Raw genomic sequence first — 26,963 nt, 5'->3', positions numbered from 1 at the left:
TCTTAGTAAGTTTGTGGTAGTCTACTTAGATGATATTCTCATTTTTAGGAAGACTAAAGAGGAGCATTTGAAACACTTAGCTCTTGTTTTGCAAAGATTATCTGATAAGCAATTAACCATAAATCTTGAAAAATGTGATTTTATGCAGCAAGAGCTAGTCTATCTTGGTTTTGTTGTGTCCAGTGGAGATCTTAAGATCGATCAATCTAAAGTTGCAGCCATAACAAGTTGGCCAACCCCACAATCAGCTAGTGAAGTTAGGAGTTTTCATGGTCTAGCCCAGTTTTACAGAAAGTTTATCAGAGGTTTCAGTGAGATTTGTGCACCCATGTTAGATACAATAAAAGGTGGTCATAAGGTCAAGTTTCAATGGATAGAAGCAGCAAATAAGGGGTTTGAGTTACTCAAAACTAGAGTTGCTACATAGCCAGTGTTAATCTTTCCTAGTTTTGATAAACTCTTTACTATAGAATGTGATGCTAGTCATCTTGCAATAGGTGCAGTCTTGAGTTAGGATAATAGACCAGTTGCTTTCTTTAGTGAAAAATGAATGATGCAAAGAAAAAGTATTCATCTTATGATTTAGAGTTATATGCATTGGTACAGGCACTCAAGAAGTGGACGCATTATTTGCTTCCTAAAGAATTTGTTGTGTATATAGACAGCCAGGCAGTTAGTTTCTTGAATTCTTAGGATAAACTCAACCATAGGCATGTGAAATGGGTAGAGTACCTACAAGCATATACCTTTACTCTTAAGCACAAGAAAGGCCAGTGTAACAAGGTAGCTGATGCTTTAAGTAGGAGATTGTTGACTATTCGGGAGATCCAAGTTAAGAGTATTGGGATTGATTGCTTTCAAGATTTATATCCTAATGATGATGATTTTGCTGCTACTTATAAAGTTTGTCTTTCTTTTGAGAATCATTTCCATAGTGAGTATGCTGACTATACATTGCAGAATGGTTTGTTATTCAGGGGAGGACAACTATGTGTTCCTAAAGGTTCCATGAGAGAAAATCTCATCCAAGAGAAACACAATGGGTGTTTGAGTGGCCATTTTGGTCTCAATAAGACCTTAGAGTTGGTTCAATGCTTTTATTACTGGTCTAAGATGCAGAGAGATGTCCAAAGGTATGTGGATCAGTGTATGATATGTCAGAAGGCCAAAGGTAATAGCACTAATGCTAGTTTATATCAGCCACTTCCCATTCCTTCTAGGCCATGGGAGTGCATCTGTATGGATTTTGTTGTAGGTTTACCAAAGACAAAAATAGGGCATGACAGTATCTTTGTGGTTGTTGACAGATTTAGTAAAATGGCTCACTTTATACCTTGCAAAACTACTAATGATGCTAGTCATATTGCTTTCCTTTTCTTTAAAGAAGTTGTCAGAATACATGGTTTGCCATCTAGCATTGTATCAGATAGAGATGTTAAGCTTTTGGGTCATTTTTGGAAGACTTCGTGGAAGAAATTGGGTACTAACTTGTCTTTTGGCTCAGCTTACCATCCATAGATAGATGGCCAAAAAGAAGTGGTGAATAGAACATTGGGTAATCTATTCAGATGTCTCACCAAGGAGTATGGACAAAGCTGAGATTAGCTCATCCCACAGGCAGAGTTTGCCTACAATGATAGTGTAAACAGATCCACTGGTAAGAGTTCATTTCAAATTGTTTATGGTATGCACCCAAGAGGTGTTTTTGAGTTACATGATGTGACTAACTTGCAATATGTTAGTGGGACAGTAGAAGATATGGCACAATCTCTAAAAGAGATACATGAACAGGTTAAGCAGTCTTTGTAAGACAACACAACAAGAGTCAAGGCAAGGGTGGATGCTTCTAAGAGGGATGTCCAATTCTCAGTTGGAGATTTTGTGATGGTACATCTCAATAAGTCTAGATTGCAAAAGGGAGTTCCTACCAATTTATAGATGAGAAGAATTGGACCTTGCAGGATTTTGGCTAAGTATGGTCCAAATGCTTATAAAATTGATCTACCTGATGATGTTTCCTTGTCTCCTATCTTTAATGTTGCAGATTTGGTACCTTTCAAGGGGCAGCCTCCATAAGAGACTCAGAGGGCTTCAAACATTTCAAATTCCCTTTCTGATCTATCTATCCCCTCTTCTTCTTCTCCCATTCCTAAACAGGTACTTGATTCGAGAATCATCAAAATGACTAGAAAGCATGACTACCTTGAGCATTTGATCAAGTGGAAAGATCAACTAGCTTCTGAAGCCACTTGGATACCTAAAAGTGACTTCAATAAAGTTGGCATTCCTCTCTCTTTTCTACCCAAAGGAGTCACATGACTTCTTTGTCACCGGGGGAGTATGGTGTAGGAGCACCTAGCTTCATTCTCAGCTTCATTTTCATCACAAGTTTGATTTTTGTTAGTTTTAAGTTGGAAAGTTGTCTAGGATGTTTTTGAAGTTGTTCTAGGTTGTTTGGATGAGTTTTGAACTCATTGTGTGGTTTTGGTTTCTTGTTTTCATCTTTTTGCTCAAAGTTGCCAGTTTGGTGTTGCCTGGCAAAATGATGGAAAAATGAGTTTTTAATGTGGTTTTTTTTAAAAAGGTTTTATACATTTTTTATGCTTTGTTTTTAGGTGTGAGAAGTGTTTTTAGGTGATTGTTAGTCTTGGAGGTCAATCTTGCATTTTCTAGGCACCAAAAGTTGTCATTTAGGCATCAAAATGTCAATTTTAGGTGCTCTTGGACATGTACCTATCCGTATAGGAGGCTAACCAACTGGGAAAGGTATTTAATCTCCTTTTTGAACCATTGTAAGGGTTGATTTTGTGGATTTATGAAGAATTTTCCAAGTTTGTACTAGTTTTACTTGGTTTTTCTCTAGTTTTTAACTCCATGTGAACAACAATCCATACACCTGATGTACTTGGCCATACTATTCTTGCATTTTTAGATTCTATTATGTTTTCTTAAGCTTTTCCCTTTGGTGGCATCTAATTTTATCAAGTTTTGAGTTTGTAGTAAAATTAGTTTGATTTGACAGTTTCACTGCCTTGTCTAGGAAATTGGCAAGGATGCTTGACCAACTTGGCTTCTTGAAGTCCTAAAATGTTCATGGCTTCCCAAAAACTAGTTGGTAAACTTGTAAATTATGTAAATACATGTTTTTCTTTCAAGAATGCAGGTGCAAGGAGTTTTGTGGCCATGGAGCCCTAGGCAAGTGTTGCATTTGGTTAGGGTCTTGTAAAGGTTTGATGCTTTGCTCTTCCATAGAAAATGCATTCTTTAGGTGGATAGACTTGTCTTGTTTTCCAAGATTGTAAGTGAAATCTAAGAGGATTTATAAGCCAAGAGAAGGAAGGTTGCATTTTTAGTTTGTGCAAATTGTAAACAAAAACAGTGAGTCATTGTTTTGGTATTAGTTTTCCTTTCTTTTATTTGCTCTCCACTATTTATTGGTGTGTGTAAAACCTTGTATCTTCTTTGTTTGTTTGAAAAAAAGAGAAAGGAAAGGTGTTTGACCCTTGTCCATGGGTTGGAAAGTTTCCAAGATCAATTGATGATCTTTGAGGCAAAGTTGTAATGCCCAATTTGCTACCACAGTCAACTATGACTGGTTTTACATTCTTTGTTGAAGTTATACATGAAATTCTCCTCTCCAAGTGGCAGGTATGAAGGATATCAAGCTTTAAAAGGTGAAGCAATTCTAAGAAAGAACAAATAGATCTTCAAATAGGAGTTTGACAAATGTAAAGTGCAAGTCCAAAGGAGAAAATAATGAAAAGAGAAAAGTGCAGTCATAAATGACTTGACAGTGAACAAATCTTTGTTTTAATTGCCTAATAGCTTTTGTGTAGGGCTAATGAGATATTTGAGTGTCTTTAATGATGGACTTGTGTTCATTTTTTGAAATGTAATTTTCTTTTCATGCTAAAGATGTGCTTATAGACAACAATGATGAGAAAGTTGTCAACGTTGCATATACCTTATGAGCAACTTTTGTAAATCTGATTTCCTAACCTTTGGAAGGTGTAAAACTTGTCTTTTCATGGCTCATTTAACAAATAACAGGGTAGTATCAAGGTTGTATAGTCCATGTTGAAGGTGTCCAACTTGTTAGTCATTATTTGCCATTGAAACCCTTGCAAACCCTCCTTTTTCACCCATTTTTGGGACAGTCACGGAGAAGGCCTAAGAGACCCTGAGACTTTGAAAATCTTCAAGAACTCCCAAAAGGGTGTCTGAAAATCAACTCCTTTTTGTCTAGATTTCCATTTCTTGAGTAGGGTGAGCACAAAACCCCAAATGGAGGGCTAATTCCTTGTAGCCCTTTTTAGGCCTAAAACCAAGTTTTTGTCAAATCGGGTATGCCAGAGAAGGTTGCAAAGCATGAAACCCAACAAATCAAGTTGAAATAGGTTAACCTAACATGAATTCAACCTATTTGGTGAGTTTGGCTTCATAAGTCGGTTTTGGAGCACTTGAAAGGATGACAACAACTATGGAGTTGAAGCCCTTGAGTAGCCAAGGAGAGTTTGACATAGGGCGGTGGAACAAGGTGAGTTGTCTTTGAGATATTTGCACTCTGTCCTTGGTGACTACACCTTGAAAGTAGTAAGGATCTATCACTTAGCAAACATACTAGCCACTTAACAACCACCTTACACTATCTCCCTATCAAGTGGCAATGATCTTAACGTTTGTTTCAGCATTACAACAAGTGTGGTAGTTGTGCCTTTGTGATGAATTCTTTCTTTCTTCCTTTGGATAGTGAGCCATCCTTTTTTTGGTAGTTTTAGTTGGGTAGTGAGCCCACCTATAGTAAGAATTATGGTAGTGAGCCATCTTGTAAAAATCACCTTAACTGGTGTCACCTAACAGGTATTTTCATATTGTGAACTAACATTCTCTGTGGTTTTTTCCTCCTTGGTTTTTCCACATCATATCTAGTGTGTCATGTGTGTGTTTATTCATGTTTACATCTATTTATGGTTAAGTAACCTAAGTTTTAATCTATACCAAATCTATTTCTATGGGAAAAGTAATATATTTTTAATATACAACTAATTCACCCCCCATCTCAATTGTCTAGAATATTCAAGAATTGATATTAGATCTTTGGTTCCTACAAAGTGATTTTAACCACTCAAGATGATTCGATGGCACATAAATTGATTGTTCCTTCCTTTGAATGATTCGACTAGAGTTTTTGGAGAGTAAATATGTAAGGTTATTTAATTTCTCTAATTTACAAGACTTGGAAAGCTGTGGAGACCAAGTATTCACTACCGACAAATGGACCTAGTACACCAGATGAGATTAAAGCCTATGAAGAAAATGAGAAAGCAAGGTATGTTGTCTTTAGTGTTTTATCTAAAATTTAATTTGCGAATGGTGTTGCTTTAGATAATGTTTCTAAAGTTTGGGAAAGATTGAAATGTATCTATGAAGGAAATGAAAGATTCAAGCTATATACTTGATGCAAACTACTAACGGTACATATGTGTGTGGGGGAAAAAGTGACACTAAGCAAGCATGCCCTAATCCCACTTTCAACCACACACTTGTGGAATACGAAAGAGCCTAGAGGTATCACACAATTGGCTACTTCTTCTTGTGGAAGAGAGAGCCACAGGCTACCTATTAGGATTTCTATTCCTTTGTTGCAATTGAAAGATGAAATGATGCAAGTTCAATCCCTAACCCCAAAGTGCAAGTATGAACTAATAACAAGATTACAGAATTGAACTTAAATGATGGAAAGCTGTAAACACAAGGACAAGACAAGAATGCAAATGCGTACCCGGAGTTAAAATCTGACTGAAATGTTCGGGACGGGGGCGCGGGCGCCACTGTCCTGATTCTGCCCCTGAAACTACTCCGGAAACTGCTGTTTTGCACTCTGGAAAAGCTGTCAAAAATGCTGAAAATGTTGTCTGTCAGGAGGACCAGGGCGCCCAGCGCCCCTATCCCAGGGACCAGGGCACCTAGTGCCCCTGTCCTGGCAGGACCAGGGCGCCCCACGTCCCTGTCCTGGTCTTTTGCTCTGAGATTTGGTGTGAAGTTCGGTCTCCGTCTGCTTCTTCCGGATCTGTAACTTGCAGCGTCGTCCGAATTCTGAAACCTGCACTTATATCTAAAAAGGTGTGGTGGGCGGCTATATAGGGTTTTGCCTTAGTCAAACCCCTGCTTCGGTGATTTCCACCTCCACGAATAGCCAAGTTGTATTGTAAAATGTATTGTGTGTGCAGACCTAGTGTGTGTGCAAGGTCCTTAAATGCAAGAAAGCAAACTAGAGCAACCTAGAAAGTAAACCCTAATTGCTTGTAAGTGTTAATGTAAATGCTCTAAATCAAGATGCAATGTGATCTAAAGCATGAATAAATGATGTATTTGAAGCTTATGCAAAGACATGAAAACAACATGAAATCATACCCAACCCTCAAGGGAGGAGTACAAGCCAATCTTCAGTCGGTAATCTCCTATTGTTCTTCAATGTCTTCCAAGCCCTAAGTGAATGAATGAAATTGATAGATGCTTGATAGAAGGATGTTGAATGCTGTTGAAGTCTTCAAAGATTTGCTCTTTCGCTGCATAGAAAGTCTTGAAAACCAAAATCCCCTCCCTTCAAATGAGGAAAGAGAGCTTTTATGTATGAAACCCTAGGTCGCAAATTCGTATTTTGGCCAACCTAGAGATTGAATATCCTGCCAATTTCTTAGGGTTAAGCTTTATTTTATGATTGGATCGTGCTCCTAAAATTTCGGGAAAAATGTCCGGGACCATGTGCACCGGGCGCCACGGTCCCGACAACTTTTCACCAAATTTTCAGGGCCGTCGGATATGATGATTTTAGAGAGAATCCAGAAGTTACAGGTGATTTCGAGATGTTTTGACCCCGAAACCAAGCCCCCAAGTTCGAAATAGGACTTAATTAGGGTTTTTGATTAAGTGGTGTATTAGAGGAATAAAATGCGAAGGGCGCGCTTTAGTGAAAGGGCCCAACTTTATGATGTAGAGAATGATGAAATAGAACCTTAGACCTAATTAATTTAATTAATTAAGTGCTAAAGGGGAAATGCAATGCAAAATACAAAATGTGCCAAGGCGGGTGCTAAACTAGGTGTGAAATTGTACCACCCTAGCAAGTGCGTACAATTTACGATGCTACATTTAGCCCCCACTTTAGCGGTCATATGAACACTACATGCATATGCAAGCTAAAGTACAAAAAAGTAAACATTATTTGAAAAAGGATATATCCATAAGTCTGTCGAACGAAGCCCCCAGCGGCATCTGCAGTACACAGTTAGGAACCGCACCCTACAAAACACACGTTAGATCACAAAATCACCTAATGCTTATTAAGGAAGGTGATGAAAATTCGAGGGTAGCTATATGCCCCCCCTGTTTCGGCTTGCTAATTTTAGTGAGTTGAAATAGGGTATCATGTTTACCACTTCGAATTGTTAAAGAATATTGATGACAAATGCTCACAAGAAGATTTGATATGAGATCAAAAACTAATGGAGAATAATTTGGTAAGAAAGAGGACTAAATCTCAATTCCAACACAACAAAGAGTGTGAGGATTTGAGAGTTCTCTAACACAAGATGAAGGATGTAAATGGAAACAAAATGCAAAGAGAAGAAAAGAAAGGAAAAAAAAGCATGAATACACACATTGGTGATCCATGAGAAGAATAGTGAGAGAGAAAACATGGACTTCTCGCCCCTAGATCTTGTCTAGGTGATCCATGAGAAAAAGGACATGGAAAACTAGCCCCTAGAGTCTGTCTAGGTGATCCATGTAAGGGAGGAGAGTGAGAAAGTCTAGCCTTATGCTGCTAGTTCCACTCCACCTCGTGCATGTGTGTGTAAGGGAGGTTAGAAGCATCTCATAGGAGTCTATACCCAAGTATGCTACAACCTGTATATGTATAATACAAAAGCATGACATCTCGCTCTAAGAGTCTGTGCTCTGGTTCCGAGAATAATCACCTTGCATAAAAGAAAAATGGAGACCTCTCGCTCTAAGAGTCTGTGCTCTGGTTCCGAGAATGACCCATTGCTCAAAAGGTGTAATGTTTATGTCATAAGCAAAGTAGAACAAGGATACCTACCTTCATCACAAAAGAAGATACCCCAAAAAAATGCAACAATGTCATAGATCCAAGCAAGAGAGTTTTACACTCCTTTAAGCAAGGATAAGATAGTTGAAAAGGGATATCTTGTAGTATGTGTAAAGGAGATCCTTAGAGGAGAAGAGATCTTTGTACAAAAGACACCTATCCCCAAGAGGAATTGTCTTAGACAAATATAACATCTTCTAGAATAAGACAAAGAAGAGAATAAGAATGCAATACTTCCTTCTTTTGCGAGGTGAAAGTGATTCTTAATGAAGGATGACGCTCTTTTTAACCCAATTGGGAGAGTGAATTCATTATGGATGTATTTTACCAAGTGCAAAAGAGGTTGTAGTCAAAGACTTACACCTCTTGTAAGAGAGAATCCTTGAACCAACAACAACAAATGCATACAAGGAATAACATCAAATAATAAAGTTCACACCATCCACGGAATAGGAAAAAGTGGATCCTTAGATAAAAATAAGGAAAGATCATTGCCTAAATGAGAAGGACTTACACAATCTTCTAGGGAGAGATTTGGACATAAGCAAAAGAAGAGATATATGAAATCACTCTTGTCCCCATAGAAACAAGAGATAACATAGAAAATTTAGGCTATTATGTTGCTTCAAAAATATGATTGCACTTGAAATTGTACCATCATGAATGACAATGAGCCCCTAGTAAATGAGCTACCAATGTCACATAATGATGAGCAACATAATAGCCATTAATGTTATTTAAAGACATGATAGATTGAAAGAGGAATTTGAATATGACATGCTAAATGCTCAACTATAAGTGAGATCAAAAACATGTATAAAATGATAAAAATTGAAGAAGAAAAGTCACAATAAATCTTAGAAGAGGGATGAGTGTAATTTATTAGAGCCTTATCCTTGGAGGAAAGGACTTTATGATGAATAGGAAATAAAGATTCATAAGTGGATTTAGAAATTTGAGGGGAGTCATAAAGAGATTTGTTCATCGCCAAGATTTCCTTATGAGGGGAATGAGAGTTGATAGAAGTAGAAGATGATTTAGTTGAAATGAGATCATCATCACTACTAAATATAGCATTCACATTAAGAGATGGTCTTTTAGATGCTTTAGTGTGTTTGCAGGGATTATAGCCAAGTCCAAAGGCATAATTGTGAAAATTAGTCTCTAGAGGAACTTTCATCCCTTGTTCATGAGCACCACAACCATTTCCATGATACCCATGCTTAGCAAAAATGTGAAAACCATGACCATAATGATCAGCCATTTCAGGAAGAGAAGGTGGTTTTTCATAAGACAAAGAATCAAACTCTTCATAATTAGAGGTGTGAGGAGAAGAAGTTTGAGAAGTGGCCACAAAATTATTGCTCATAGGTTCAGGTAAGACTGATTGATCTCTAGCTTCTTCCTTCTTTTTGCCTTTAAGATCTCTAGGAGGAACCCTATACTCACCTACAAAGGTGGGATTAAAGTCAAGGGATCCCCAATCATCTTCTGCGAGAACCTTCTCAGGATCAAAAGCCTTTTCATGTGTAAACTCAAGTCGAGAAGGATCTTCTTCAGGAGCTTTAGACTCATCCAAAGAATTTTGATTATTAGAGGGTGATGATTCATCCATAGGTATCTTGTTTAACGAGTCATCACTAGAAGAGGAAGGCTTAGAAGAACTCCCTTTGGAAGTAGATGTTTGCAAACAAGCCTGAAGATTAGTATCACCTATCAAGGTATATGTCTTATTGTTATAAATAAATTTAACTTGTCTATGCAATGTAGAGGGGACAACTTGCATACTGTGAATCCAAGGTCTCCCTAATAACAAGTTGTATGTTAGATTTCCCGACATAACATGAATAGGAGTAGGCAAAGTAACAGGTCCCACTGTGATGGGTAAGGTGATAATACCTAATGAAGATTTAGCCACATTATCAAAGCCTTGAATGGGATGAGAGTTAGGCTCAATAAGGGATGTATCCACATTCATCTTATGCAATAGATTAATGCTACATACATTAAGGCCAGAGCCATTATCTACTAGTGTTCGTCTTATAGCCGTGTCATTTATGATAACCACAATCATCAAGGGATCATATTGTTGTTGAATTTCACTAGTAGGCAACTCATCTTGGGTAAACACAATTTGAGCTTTAGGATTCATCACAGAGTTAACTAAAGATGCTATATTACTAGATGTATTCGGTGGAGGAACATTCAAATCTTTCAAGGCATCTTGTAACATTCCATGATGAGCGGAAGAAGTTTGGATCAAATCCCAAAGGAATATCTTAGCAGGGGTAGCTTTAAGTTGTTCTATGAGATCATATTCCTTACCAAGAACTTGTGAAATATGTGGAGCTTGCGGAAGAATTGGTTGAGAAGGAGGAAGTGAAGTTGGGATAACTGGAGGAGGATTAGGTTGCCTATTGTTTCTTGTGTTATAGGTATGGGCAACCGCATGATAACTCTCTCTAGTCAGTTGCTTAGCATACTCATAAGGGCTCTTAGAAGAATAACCTCCTTGCACAGTAATAATAGGTTTCTTAGGAGTGCAAAAAGAATCATTAGCATAACCACCTTGAACCACTAAGATAGGCTTATTTAAAGGTTGAGAATTTTGAGAAGAACAAGCACCTTGGACAGTGAAGAGAGGTTTGTTAGGTATTTCATTCACACGTATCAAATTGATTGAGGATGGTTCAGAGGAATGAACAAAAGTGTTGGAAGAATTTTTGATAGTCTTCTCTTGCACTAAAATCTCATCACAGATTAAATCAATTTTAGGAGAGAGACAAGGGATAGGCATTGATGTTCTAGTAGGAAGAGTAATACTAGGAAAGGTCATATCATCCTCTATCATCAAAGGATCTACGTGGGAATAAACTCTCTAGGAGAAGGATCAACATTACTCTCTAAAGTCTCACTTTTGAGAGGGAGATCTTTGAAAGAGATGTTAACCATCTTGCTTTGAACTAGGGTATCCTTATGAGTAGAACCAAGTTGAGGAGAGGGAGAATGATTGAGATTCAAGGAAGATGAGAAACTATCAAGGGAGTTTTCAATCTTGATTTCATCCCCTTTGGCTAGGGGTAAAGAATAATCTATACCTTCTTCTAATGGTTCGTCCCAAATAGTGAAGTTGTTGAAAGGAATGTTTGAAGTATTGTCAATTTCGGGAGAGGAGATAACATTGTTTATTAATTCCTCATCCTTAGAAGGGAGAGCATCAATAGATGTGTTAAAATCATCCTCTTTCCTCAAAATATGTTCAATATGATCTTTAGGGGAGAGAGAATTAAGGAAATTTCTTATTATTTCATCTTCTTTCTCTAAGGGATGCTTATGGGTAAGACAAACTTTAGGAGAAGGGTAAGCATTTATCATTAATTCATCATCTCTAGTGGGAATTTTGTTAGAAAAGGAAATACCATCAATAGGAAATGTAGGGATAGTGTCATCTTCTTGCACAAAAGGATCCTCATGAAGGGAGTGTTTTTTAGGAGGAACATGAACATATTTCTCCAAAGATTCATGCTTAGGAAGGAGATCTTTGAAAGAAGTGTTCATAACCTCTTGTTGCACTAACATGCCCCCATTGGAAGGACCAAATTTAGGAGAAAATAATTCAATGTCCATCAATACCTTTTCACTTAGAGAGGCATCATGGAGGGAAGGTGAAGTAACATTAAGAAAGGTGTTTATGATATCATTCTCTTCCTCTAGGATAGCTAAATAGGAAGGGCACATTTTAGGAGAGTTGTTAAGATCACTCTTAAAGTCTTCATCCTTAGAGCATGGGAGAGTCTCAAAGGGATTGTTAGCAACTCTTTTAGGCACTAAAATGTTGTTATAGATGGAGGGAGGTTCTTTAGGAGAAGGAAAAATTGAAACAAGGGAAGCTAACCCATTATCACATCTATGAAATGAATGCATCATGACAACAATTTTCCTCTTTCAAATGATAACACATAGAAGGAAATGTTTAATTTTAACCAATGCAAGCACTTAGAATGTAGATTTAGAAAATGAAATTTATGATTCAAATGAGTTCCTAAATCAGATTTAAAATTATTGATCCAAATTAAGCTATCCACAAGTTCAACTTTGAATTGAAAAATTAGGGTTTTAGCAAAAATTTCCTCTAAATTTTTGAATCTTGCAAGAAATTGAGACTTGTAAATACAATTTGAATTTGAAATAGCATAAACACTCAAATTTGAAAACATAAATTAGAATTAGAGAAGATTGGAGTTCACGTCGGGTTCACCAAAATGTGTGGGGGAAAAAGTGACACTAAGCAAGCATGCCCTAATCCCACTTTCAACCACACACTTGTGGAATACGAAAGAGCCTAGAGGTATCACACAATTGGCTACTTCTTCTTGTGGAAGAGAGAGCCACAGGCTACCTATTAGGATTTCTATTCCTTTGTTGCAATTGAAAGATGAAATGATGCAAGTTCAATCCCTAACCCCAAAGTGCAAGTATGAACTAATAACAAGATTATAGAATTGAACTTAAATGATGGAAAGATGTAAACACAAGGACAAGACAAGAATGCAAATGCGTACCCGGAGTTAAAATCTGACTGAAATGTTCGGGACGGGGGCGCGAGCGCCACTGTCCTGATTCTGCCCCTGAAACTGCTCCGAAAACTGTTGTTTTGCACTCTGGAAAAGCTGTCAAAAATACTGAAAATGCTGTCTGTCAGGAGGACCAGGGCGCCCAGCGCTCCTGTCCCAGGGACCAGGGCACCCAGTGCCCCTGTCCTGGTAGGACCAGGGTGCCCCACGCCCCTGTCCTGGTCTTTTGCTCTGAGATTTGGTGTGAAGTTCGGTCTCCGTCTGCTTCTTTCGGATCTATAACTTGCGGCGTCGTCCGAATTCTGAAATCTGCACTTATATCTGAAAAGGTGTGGTGGGCGGCTATATAGGGTTTTGCCTTAGTCAAACCCCCGCTTCAGTGATTTCCACCTCCACGAATAGCCAAGTTGTATTGTAAAATGTATTGTGTGTGCAGACCTAGTGTGTGTGCAAGGTCCTTAAATGCAAGAAAGCAAACTAGAGCAACCTAGAAAGTAAACCCTAATTGCTTGTAAGTGTTAATGTAAATGCTCTAAATCAAGATGCAATGTGATCTAAAGCATGAATAAATGATGTATTTGAAGCTTATGCAAAGACATGAAAACAACATGAAATCATACCCAACCCTCAAGGGAGGAGTACAAGCCAATCTTCAATCGGTAATCTCCTATTGTTCTTCAATGTCTTCCAAGCCCTAAGTGAATGAATGAAATTGATAGATGCTTGATAGAAGGATGTTGAATGTTGTTGAAGTCTTCAAAGATCTGCTCTTTCGCTGCATAGAAGGTCCTGAAAACCAAAATCCCCTCCCTTCAAATGAGGAAAGAGAGCTTTTATGTATGAAACCCTAGGTCGCAAATTCGTATTTTGGCCGACCTAGAGATTGAATATCCCGCCAATTTCTTGGGGTTAAGCTTTATTTTATGATTGGATCATGCTCCTAAAATTTTGGGAAAAATGTCCGGGACCATGTGCACCGGGCGCCACGGTCCCGACAACTTTTCACCAAATTTTTAGGGCCGTCGGATATGATGATTTTAGAGAGAATCCTGAAGTTATAGGTGATTTCGAGATGTTTTGACCTCGAAACCAAGCCCCCAAGTTCGAAATAGGACTTAATTAGGGTTTTTGATTAAGTGGTGTATTAGAGGAATAAAATGCGAAGGGCGCGCTTTAGTGAAAGGGCCCAACTTTATGATGTAGAGAATGATGAAATAGAACCTTAGACCTAATTAATTTAATTAATTAAGTGCTAAAGGGGAAATGCAATGCAAAATACAAAATGCACCAAGGCGGGTGCTAAACTAGGTGTGAAATTGTACCACCCTAGCAAGTGCGTACAATTTACGACGCTACAATATGAAAATTTGAGAATGGAAGAAGGTAAAGGAGTTTCAAGCTATTTTTCAGAAGGTTGATAGTGTTGTAAATGATATCAGAGATCTTGGTGGTATTTTTGAAGAGAATAAAGTAATACAAAATATCATGAGGACTTTATTGAAATTTTTACAGTGACAAGATTTCAGCTATTGAGGAAACCTATGATCCGTGAAAATTCACTATAGAATAGTTGTTTGGAACCTCAATATTGTGTTTGAGATGATGAAGTTGACAGAGACAAAGAAAAATCAAAAACATCCTTTAAAGCATCAAAAGCCCCAAATGAAGATTCAAATGATGAGGAGAATTTGGATGGAATGGGAGCAAACTTTGTAAGAAAGCTAAACAGAGGAACTAACAAATATAAAGGTATGCTACCCCTTAAATGTTCTAAATATGGAAAGATTGGTCATTATGCATCTAGATGTCCAAAAAGAGGATCAAAACAAAATTTTAAGGAAAAGAAAAGAAAATTCACTATGAAAGGCTACTATGTTAGAGATGATGATGGCATTTCAGATGATGAGTCGGATTATGAGGATAGTGATTTTTTATTCTTAGTAGAAGATGGACCTAAATCTAATTATTCTAATATTGTTGAGAATGTTGCTTCAGCATTACATTTTAGGAGAGATAGAAATGAATGGTTGATTGATAGTGAATGTTCAAATCATATGGCTGGTGACAAAAGTAAGTTTGTAAAGATTGAAAAATATGATGGTGGTTATGTTATATTTGGAGATGATCAGATTGCTAAAATTGTTGGAATTTGTTCTATTAACTTTGATGGAAAGCATAATAATGACAAATTTAAATATCAGACTTCTCCAAAATTTGGAATTGGTTCTTCTATGTTTACTCTCTAAGTCCAAACGTAAGATAGTTGAAGAAGCCTCCAAAGATTAGAATTGGATGAAAGTAATGAAGGAAGAGTTGAATCAAATTAAGAAAAATCAGACATGGGAACTGGTATCTAGACTAGTAGATAAGAATGTTATTGGAACAAAATGTGTGTTCTGGAATAATCTAGATGAAGATGGCCAGGTTGCAAGAAATAAAGAAAGATTCATATGCAAAGGAAAAACATAGGTTAAAGGCATTCATTTTGAAGAGACATATGCTCCTATTTCTAGAATGGAAGCTATTAGGATGTTTTTAGCTTTTACAAAATATAAGGATTTCAAAGTCTATCAAGTAGTTGTGAAGTTATGCATGGAGATTTGAAAGAAGAAGTCTACATTGAACAACCAGAAGGATTCAAGTTATCAGATGGTTTAGATGTTGTTTCCAAATTGAAGAAGGAATTGTATGGATTGAAGCAAGCTCCTAGAGCTTGGTATGGAAAGTTTGATAAGTATCTACCAAATCAATCTTTTCAAAAAGGGTTGGTTGACAACAATCTTTACTTCAAATTTGAATCAAGTAAGGGTTAGGTCCTGGAGGAAACTAAGAGGTGGGGGGGGGGGGGGTGAATCAGCTATCTAACAAATTCAAACCAAAAACAATTAAACCAACTTAACTCTTAATACCGATAAACCAATCTAATATGTCAGTAGACAATTTTAACAGTTAATTGCAATACTGGTAAGGATTAAAGCATGAAACAAAAAGACAAAGTCATCCACAACACATAACACCAATATTTGTACGTGGAAACCCTGTAAGGGGAAAAACCACGATGGGAAACCTTACCCACAATCAGATGATACTACTACAAATAGTAAGTGTATAAAAATGGGGTCTACACATGCAAAAAGGCCAAGCGCCTAGAGCTCACTGCTCAATCATAAAATGGGAGTCACACTAACTACAATTGGATGGTTAAATCCAATAAGAATGTACTACTCAAAATAGCATCTTCATATGTTGGATTCAATACCAATGTAGCCCTGATTGTCTTCACAAAAACCCTCCTTCAATATTCAAATGATGTCTGCGTGTATAGCTCTTCTTATTCTCACATATACCTTCACACAATCCTTTTTCACATTCCACATTCGATCTTACAAATAAGATCTTGCATTTATACCATACCCCTCAGACCAATTTTAGTAGGTCAACTCTACAAGATATTACAATAAAATTAATTTACAAATTAATTAATACCTGATGCAATAACCGATTCAACATGTCGGCTTAATGCATTTACAACAATAATAAGTCATCTTCATGGCATGCCATGCTGATCTGGAAAAGATAAACCTGCCGGTGTAACCTGGACCTATTTGCCGATAACAACAAATATGCAAATACGAATATACCAATAAACAAAACTCCAAGACAAGGTGTCCACATGATGTCTTCGACATAACTAAGTGTTTTCCATATCATTCCAAGTGTTGGTGATCATTGTATCCTTCCGGTGTACCAGATACCAGTGACTGTGCATAAGTCACTTGCTTGCAAGTGAATGTTGCTGATACTCCAAGGCGCCAGAGTTGATAAGTGTTTAGTAGGTGTTGACATCAATGACAAAACCATACCAAAATACCAGCAGTAAGATCTTAATTGTTGTTGTATATGTGGATGATATAATTTTTTGAGGTATTGATGACATATGCAAGAAGTTTTCTAGTGAAATGCAAAACTAATTTGAAATGTCTATGATCGATGAGTTCAATTTATTTCTTGGATTGCAAGTAAATCAAAATAGTAAAGGCATTTTTATTTCTTAGTCAAAATATATTAGAGAGTTGTTGAAGAAGTTTGGATTCAAGAATTCCAAACCAGTATGTGCTCCTATGACTACTAGATGTAAGTTGACTAATTATGATAAATCTTCTAAGACTGATGCAAGCATGTACAAATAAATGATTAGAGGACTATTATATTTTACCACTACAAGACCACATATCATGTATATCATATGTCTTGCAACCAAATTTCAGCAAGAACTGAAAGAGTCACATGTCGTTGCAGTAAAGAGGATATTCAAATATTTGAATGGAACAAAAGAAAATGGATTGTGGTATCCTAGAGGATCAAAATTTACTTTGAAATCTTATACTAATTAATGTAGACTGGGTAGGAAGTGTTGATGATAGGAAGAGTACAAGTGGTGAAGCATTTTTCTTTTGCTCCTAGTTAGTTGCATGGTTAAGTAAGAAGCATGATTCTATATCTTTATCAACTGTAGAACCTAAGTACATTGCAAATATTTCATGTTGCACTCAGGTACTTTGGATTAAACATACAATAAAGGATATTGCTGTGTTGTTTGATGAACATATCTTAGTCATGTGTGATAATACAAGTGTAATGAATATTTCTAAGAACCCAGTATTGCATTCTAGAACAAAGTATATTTCTATTCGGTATCATTTCTTGAGAGAAATTGGACAATGAAGTAAAACTTGAATATGCACCTACCAAAGAGCAAGTTGTAGATATCTTTACGAAGGAATTGTGCAAAGATATTTTTTAGTATCGCTAAAAAATGTTGGGGTCATACCCCTTCCTAGTTTGAAATAAGTGCATTAGGCACTACAAAATTACTCCAAGATATTTCATGCATAATTCAGTCTAGGCTAATGTTCGAGGCTTCCTCTTAGGGGGAGAAATGTGATTTCTAAGTGGAATTTTTGCTCACCTTTGTCTTTGATGTCAAAGGGGGGGATTTTTTGGAGAACTATTTTGGAGAGATTGCTGGAGAAATAGTTTGTCATTGATGAATGTCGCGATCAATGACAAAGGGGGAGATTGTTGCAAATGTGAATTTTCTTGATGTTTGTGTATGGTTGTCAATTTGATCTATAGCATCTATCTATAATTCACTTATGTGGATGACTTCAGTTAGTTTTTCTACTTCCAACCTTAGTTTTAATAATAGGTTGTCATTAATAAAGATAACAACTATATTTATTTTCTCATAGTACTCCACTTCTTTGTTTGAATCCATCTCAACACAATCTTCATATAGGGGTATCCCAAAGACCTTCTCAATTGTTTCTAATCTAATATCAAAGACCACTTCACCTAACTTAGGTCCAATGACATGTCTCCTCTTAGGTTTGTAGTGTGTGGCATAAGATAAAATTATGATGGATGAAAATGAAATAAGATAAATTATGGCCTAATTCCATGAATACAAAAGGGGCTAAAGAAGTGATTCACTTTAAATAACTCTTGTGAAAGAGAGTTAAGGAAAACATTTAGTGTTTCTATTCCTTCTCTGATATGAAAGAGAATATGACAAATGTGAGAGAATTCTAAATTAAGCTAGTAAGATGAATAAAAACAACTAGAATAATAGCAGTTACAGTCTAATACAAAAGTAAAACTAAAACAAAAGGTACAGATCTAAAAACAGGAATCTGATGCACACTTGATACAAAAAAAATGAGCCTTATCTGGCAGGACTAGAGCACTAGGCACTCTATTCTTAGTACTTGAACTGGTCTACAGACTCAGAATGTATAAACTAAGATTATTTGATTCCTATCTTATTACAAATGTGAAGTTGCTTGATGTTTCAATACGGTTGTCATTTATGTCAACGTATTGATTTTATATCTCAGTGTTTGGTTTTGCTCTATTTTTTCTTACTCGTTGCAGATATATTCATGATGTGTCGGCATGTTGTTGGATATTTCTTTGAGATTCTACTCTCATGTATTGGTGGTCCAAAAGTTGTGCTCCAGGAGTCTATGTAGTGATGATGATGACTATCTGGCAGAGTTTGTAGAGCTTTGCATTGCTCCTAATTTCTTGTTCTCCTATGGTGTAGTTAAATTTATTCTAGTCATGCATGTAAATTTGTTATTATGATTTGGCACATGTTGATATACTCCAAAAATGTGCTTTTGGATATGTTCCTAGTCCAGTTAACCTTAGATGCTCTATCTTTTGATCTAATGATTGTGATGTTTAGATAACGTGTTGTTGCATTATGGTGTGGTCCACTTCTCATTCCTTTCCACCATAGGAATGCTTAGTTAAGACCTATTTTGAATTGTGTTTTATTATCTCCTTGGTTGACTTGGAAAATTTATTTTGGAGATAACTATATATAAAGAATGGTTGTAATAAAATATATATAGAAGGATTTGTAGAAGGAAGTTGTTTGTAAAACAAAGATCTATCTTTGTTGATGTGAAGTGGTTGGTTAATATGGTTGTATGATAGTGTTGTTTGGTACTGGTGGCAGTGAGCCTATGGTTTCTTCTGTAATTGTAACAAGTGTGGTAGTTGTGCCTTTGTGGTTGATTATTTCTTTCTTCCTTTTGGTTGTGATCCCTCATTCTTTTTCTAGTGGTTTTAGCTGGGCAGTGAACCCACCTACAATGAGCATTCTAGTAGTGAGCCATCTTTGTAAAAAACAACTTAATCGATGTCACCCTAACAAGTGTTTTCGTATTGAGGACTAACATTCTTCGTGGTTTTTCCCTCCTTTAGTTTTCCACATCATATATGGTGTTTCATATGTGTGTTCTTTCATGTTCATATTTGTTTATGGTTAAGTTATCTAAGCATAATCTATACCAGATATGTTTTTATGGGAAATCTAATATTTTTCTAATATACAACTGATTCACCCCCTATTAGTTGTCTGTAATATTCAACATGTCTATCAAATATGAAGTTGAATGAGGGAGGACCACGGTGTGGGAACCTTGGTCCTACAAGACTAGGGCATGGGTTTTGGAGTCCCTAGAATTCAGGTCCTCATTCTACAAATGGGTCTGTGACAATTTGTTGAGATCCTCTAAAAAATTGTCAGTTCCAATGAAAACTTGTGACTACATCTGTAAGCTCAAAAATGGAGTGTTTGTGGCTATATAGGGTTTTTCCTTAGTCAAACCCCTTTGTTTTGGTGATTTCCACCTCCACAAATAGCCAAAATTATATTGAAAAGTGTGTGTGCACTAGAATCTCATGTGTTTGTAAGATTCTTATGAGCTAAAATGCAAACTAGAATTCTACCCTATGTTTTGAGTAAAAATAATTTGAATGTAATGTAAATGCTTCAAATCACAAATGAAATGTAGATCTAAAGCAATAATGTAGATCTAAAAATGTGATAATATGTAGATTTGTAAATGTGATAATATGTAGATCTGAAACTCAAATAGAGATATGAAAGTAACACGAAACCATACCAAACCCTACAGAGAGGTACATGACAATAAAACATTGGTGATCTCCTTATTATTTTTCAATATATCTTAAAGCTTCCACAAATGATGAAAATGTTGATGAAGATGATTAATGATAAATTTATTGATTATAGATTTCACATAAAAACCTGTAGTTTCACTTCACAAGGATCTCCTTCAATTGTCTAGATTTGAATCCTCAATGAGGGAAAGAAAAGAGTTTACACATGAAACTATTGGCAAATTTTGGTGCCAACCTTAGCAGAGCACAAGATAACGATTTCAATCGGCTAAGGGTTGCTCCCTTATCCCATAACACATTAGAAGCAGTCATGTGGTCGCATAGGATAAGAGCAACAAGTAGCGAAGGGGTCTCTTTTTGCCCTTGCATCCTTTTCAAGCTTCAATTCTATTTCTAAGTTGACCAGGTCAGCCAGTCAACTCACTTAAGTTTTACTAGCTGGAGGGCTCCTGGTCATTAGCGGGCCGGTTTCCCTCTTTTTCTCTTACCAATAAATGGTGGTTTTCTCTCAAATGCAAGAGGCTTTTTTGCTTGTCCCGCAGGGTTTAGAAGGCAACAGGTGAACCACACGAGATAAGAAACATCAAAGGTGAGGAGGTTTTCCCCTTATCCTACAGGGTTAAAAAGACATCAACACCATCTCATAGGATAAGAGTTTGATATGAAGAATGTGTTTCCTCGTTATCCTTTGGGGTAAAATGGAGACTCCAAAGATCACATGGGATAAGAAACAATGAAGCCAATAGGCTTTTTTCTTGTCCCACAAGGTTTAGAAGACAACAACGGTGACCCATAGGATAAGAAATAACAAAGTGAAAGGTTGTTCTCTTATCCCACGAGGTAAAAAAAGGAATCAAAGGTTACGTGGGCTAAGCGAACAAAGCAAAAAAAAGAAGGCCTTATCCTATGGAGTGAAACAAAGGTTCAACGGGGCACACATGATAAGAAAGTGTTATGACAAAACTCAAGAAGCTTATCCTGCGAGGATAACACATGATGAGAAAAGGGTCATGTGATAAGAAGAAGAATGATAGGCATTTTCCCTTATCACGTAGGGTTAAATGTGGAGACAGATGATGACACTGGATAAAAGAAAAAAGGGAAAGAAGGACTTCCTTAACCCATGTGCTCTCGTGGGATAAGGTAATAAAGGCAAAATCAAGGAGTATTATCCTAAGGAGTAAAATTAAGGTCATGAGAGACCCGCGGGATAAGAAACAAAGTAGAAACAAAGAAACCTTTATCCCATAGAGGACAACAAAGAGTGCAAAAGGGTCACAGGATAAGAAAACAAAGATGAAGCCAAGGTTCTTATCTTGCACAATATGTAGGGCTATTTAGTGGTCAAACACAGTAAGGAAAATGTGGATTCAGGGTGCCATGCCAGACATTAGTAATCGTTAGATCTTCATAAAGGCCCAATCTGATGGCCATGTTTTAATATTTTATTAGGCCTACTAGATGTCTACTTGGAGAGATCTTGCACATCCATCTTCATGCAAATCTCTCAGATCGATGGTGGACTTTTGATTTTTCAGTGTACATTGAGTTTCGAATGCTTTGTGTAGGGTGGTTGTTGACCCGATGGTCAAGGACGTTCTTTACTTAGTTGATGCCTGATTTTGGACCCGGTCTCACTCCAACCACCGCATTTCAATGCTATAACTCTAGACTTGATGCTTGCAGCTGATTCCAAACACCACCCATGCCTCTTCAAGGAATTTTGAAGACTTTTGGCTCTATAGGTACCCCAGACGCATTCAGATGCAAGGTTTTCCTTGATTTGCAGGGATTTTTTTTTGTTTCTACAGAGGCAGAGGATGCTCTTAGAGCTATTTCACCATGCCATTAGATCTTTCGATTTGATCTCTCTCTCTCCTCTAATAATTTTTTAACCTAACTTGGCTGGGGTTAAGGTTTTCTCAAATGAAATCATCTGAGTTATGCCCTATCTATAAAGGCAAAATTGTAACATATTGTAAAAGTCTTCTCCTCTTTTGTCTTATAGTAATCTATGATTTCTGGAACTCTAAAAATCACCTTGTCTTTGCATTAATAGAATTTTCTTGCCTTATCTAGTTTCAATTTATGCAAATTTGTGTCTCTTTTACCTATTTGTGTGAATGCATATTTTCTTGTTTTCTCAACATCTGTGATAGTGTTCACTCGTCTTAGAGTGGCATTTGGGAATATTGTTCATTCCTCTACCATCTTTAAGAAATCCAACCTTGACTCAATCCTAGAAAGATAGAATTAGATAGGAATTAGTGTATCTTTTGGGCAATTTTATTGATGTCTTGTGCAGTTACAGGTGGGGGTAGATCAGCTTTCAATTTAGGTGCAAACCTTTTTTCCCTTCTTTCATGCAACCCTTCTCTCTCCCCCTTTTCCCTATCAGATCAGAGATTAGTTTTACCAGTGTTGGGTTGGTCTAACACCTGCACTCATATTGAAGAGGAAGTCGGCCTTCTTTAGAGATTCAACCTCACATTTAGAAAGGTCCCACACTTGAGAGGTTGATTCAATGTTTCACAAGGTTGATGACCAAGGTTTCTTGGGTCATCAAGGGTGCAAACTTTTGTGACAACAAAAGCCTCAACTTTATTTTTGATAATAGGTTGATTTAGAATTAATAAAAAATGATACAAAGTGGGATTTGAACAATATAATACTGCCAAATTAAGTTACCAAAATTTGGGGAGAAAAGGTTAGGACCAAAATGGTAGCAATCTGGTCCAATCGACTTTTTTCTAATTTTATAGGGATGCAAGATATTGTGATTATAAAGTCAAATCCAACATGCTAGGTCAATCCAAGTTGTTTAAATATGCAAAAATGTGCTTTGAATATGGGAATTAGAACTTAATTAGGATAAATTTAAAATGAAATAAAAAGGCATGTGCTTAGGGTCAAGGGTCTAATTTTTTTAATTTGTGGAATATTGAGAGACGACTTTGGATTTAATTAAATTAATAATTAAATGCCTAAATGAGCCTTATAAATGCAAAATGCAATGGGACACACTAAGGCAGGTTCTAACCTAAGCGTCGAATTGGACAACCCTAATTAGGGTTGTACAATTTACGACGATACATTTAGCCCCCACTTTAGTGGTCATATGACACTACCTACATATTCAAGATAAATTAAAGAAAAGTAAACATTCATGGGAAAAAGGATATATCAATAAGATGTTAAATGAATCCCCTAGAAGTATCTGCAATACAATGTTACGAACCACATCCTACAAAACCATGTTGTTAGTTGAAATCATAAAATCACCTAAAATGCTTACTAAGAGTGATGAAATTTAAGGATATCATGTGTACCACATCGAATTGTGAAAATAATTAATGAAAAATTATCTCAACAAGATCAAAACAAGTCATAAAACATTTGGTAGGAAAGAGAACTGAAACATGATTCCAACGTAACTAACAGTGCATAAATCGGAGTTCCCTAGCTCAAGATGTAAAAGATTAAGCATGAAATAAAAAATTAGGGTTTTACGAGAGAGGATACCTTAAATAGTTAAAGTGATAGTATTCATTTTTCTTATTCATTTTTTGTTTTGTGGTGTAGAGGAGGATCCCACATAGCACATGATGCCACACATGACAACCTAAAGTGCCCATGTAGATGGAGATCCTGAGGCAGTTCATAATCAAGGATGCTTCGCTAGATAAGGTAGGGATACCCAAACTGAACCTTAGTTCTTTATTGCATTTTGTTTGATTGATTTACTATTCCAAACCCTAAATTTTCAAGGGATTCCTAGTTTGGGCACCATGGTCTCCTTAGGGCATCATGGTCCCATCTAGGTGCCCTAGTCCTCCTAGGGCCCCATGGTCCCTTCAAGGTGCCATGTGTAATACCCTAAAAATGGTTATATAAACCATGAGCCCCTAATCTCGACAATGTCACCAAGGTCCTAACCAAAGGCAATTAAATTAATCTTGAGCACACAATTAATTTCTTAAATCACCAATGTCACATGGCAAATTAATCACTGAATTAATTAAATCTTTATTTAATTAATTGATCATTTCAAGTAAATTATTTTTAAACAATTATTCTATTTATTTTATTGAATATCCTAACATATTTAATTAAATAAATCAATTTGCCATTAAATCATCAAAAAAGGAATTAATTGACAAACAAAAAAATTTAAATTGAGAAAAGAAATCAAATGGAGATAATCTTTAAAATCAAATTAAAAATTGAAGAAAAATATCAAAGAAAGCAATTAAAACAATTAAATATCAAAATTGAATGAAATAGAGAATAAATCAGTTTTTTCTGATTTTATCCTAATTTAAGTTCAATTTTCTTTAAAACTAAGAAAAGTAGCCAATCACGTCAATTCACTTGGATTGTGCTTCCTCTTGGAAAATCTTGACTGCTCATCATCATTTGATCTCAGGCATTGGTTTCTTTCTAAATTTTCTATAAATTCAGGCTCTCATCTCTCATTCAAGGATCCTGGAGAATATATTGTTATTATGTTGTTTTTTTCTCTAGGTTCATTGAGATTTGTGCATTGAGATAGTACATATTAGTTATTACATATTTATTAAATCATCTAGCCTAATATTGCTTAAATCATGTTAGATTAATCTTGCTTATCTTGCATTCATCTAGCTTAAATCTTGCATCCATTTAGCTCAATCTTATGCTCATATAGATTAAATCTTTCATTTAAATTGTTGTCTAGCCATTGTTATTGCATATGAAATATGAGAGCAAGATTAAACTCACATCTACTAGAAGGCAATAGGTCGCTTTGTAATGGTTTATTGGTCATTATTGATTATTGATTTACTAACCATGCATCTAATGACTTAATTGAAGTGTTGTGTATTCAGGTACAACTTACAAATATAGATCAAATGCCCATTGTTGAAAAGGCCAATGTGTAATTAAGTGGGGCCTAAAATTCAATCCTTCAGCCTCAAAATCACTTCTTTATCTTTCAGGTCTCGTCCGTACAACCTCCGCTAAATACCTTTCAAGTATAAGTCCTTCTTCATACGACATTCTATCAAGACCTGCATTTTATCATGTAGATCAGAAAAGGAACTTGTACGAGTTTCTTCTCTGGCAATTTAATTATGTATTTTGTCATTTGGTCCTGTGAGAATACTCATATGAAAAGGTATACTTTGTCGTACGAATTTCTATTTTAACATTTCAAAATCAGTATACTTTTTAGGGTTTTTCGTAAATTGAATTTAGATTTATCTAACGTTGATGCTAACCCTAGTCTGTCTTCTGTTTTCCTGAGATTTTTACAACCTAACCAATTTCTTGCAAAATGCTTGTCAGAGAATTTATCAATCAAACATACTCCTGTCAAAGAATTGAAAACAACATGACTATTGATGTGTTGTTTTTGCAGGTTGCCTAAAGAAAATCGACCAAACATCGTGTATTCTTTAAATTCATTTTTTTTAGGCACTTAAATTTCTATCTATTTAAAGAACAAATGTCTTTTGTGTTTTCAAAAAAATCAAAGAGGTAGGAGAGTATGGTCTTGTCTTTTACAGACAATCATAAATCTAGACCCTCAAAGCTTTTTGTAAATTTTGAGATTTGTATACCTTTAGCGGGCCTGTCATAGTGGGCAAAAGTAATCACCTTGTGAGAATGACCCAAGTGAGTACAACTGGACCTGAGAGTTCCAAATCATTATAATAAATAGGCCTCTAGTGATTAAAGTCTCAAAGGACGAGATTATTTGAGTTTTCTCTTTGAGATCTCTCATATCGAGCATTATGTAGGGCCTCGCGGTCTCAATCACGTTTATGTGACTAGAACTTGTTTCAGTACCTTATCGGGATATAGGCCTCAATCATGCTTGTGTGACTTCAAGGGGTAATTTCGAATGAAATTCCTGACTAAGAACTATAAGATAGAAGCTACCTGATTCAGCTCCGAAAGGGGGATAATCTTTGTACAAGAGAGATAGCAACTCTCCCAAGACACTTGCCATATCATGCCCCCATTAGCATTTGGAGTCAGCTAATACAGCATTGAGAAACCGTTGTGTGAGACTCAATGGCCATATTCTGATTAGCTACTGGGTGTGTACCTAAGTCAGCAAGTAAATATTTTCTTCTCTAAGCCAAATTCTGTAGGGTTAGTGTGTTGTGCTTGGAATTATTATATATATCTTGCATGTTTTTTGTGTTTTTATCCCTAAAACGAAAACTGAAATACTGAAATTGGAGAAAACAAATTAATAACTCAGTGATAAACTTTGTCCATGTCCAAAAATGTGTTAGGGTTTCAAGCAGATCCGAAGCAAATATGAACTAACAATTATATGTAGATTTAAATACAAAAGATAAAGGAATAAAATAGGACACAGATAACATAGAGATTTAACGTAGTTCACCCAGAATGGGTTACGTCCACCATACACAGCCATCTAATCATTTTTATTATCCAACAAAAAATAGTACATCAACCTTACAATGCCTTAAGCATCCAAACCACTTATAACATGCATTTTTAGGGCAACAAACAAAGTTGGAATTTTTAGGGTTTTATTACAATGTCAGTTTTCATCAACAACAAAAACGGCAAAATTTTTTTTTTCTTGGAGACTACCGCCCCTGAACCCCCGCAGTGGGCTACGCTTGCTTTCCCAAGGCCCGACCCGACCCCAGATCCCAGCTAGAATATGTGCTGAGTGTATAGTACTTTGTTGATCAATCGCCACATATCAACAAAATGGTCTCTGTTAGTCATCAAAACATCAGTCTGTGTCCACAAAC

The sequence above is a fragment of the Cryptomeria japonica genome, chromosome 3 (genome assembly GCF_030272615.1).
Source record: "Cryptomeria japonica chromosome 3, Sugi_1.0, whole genome shotgun sequence".
Taxonomy (NCBI): Eukaryota; Viridiplantae; Streptophyta; class Pinopsida; order Cupressales; family Cupressaceae; genus Cryptomeria; species Cryptomeria japonica.
Note: the sequence above shows the minus strand (reverse complement) of the source record.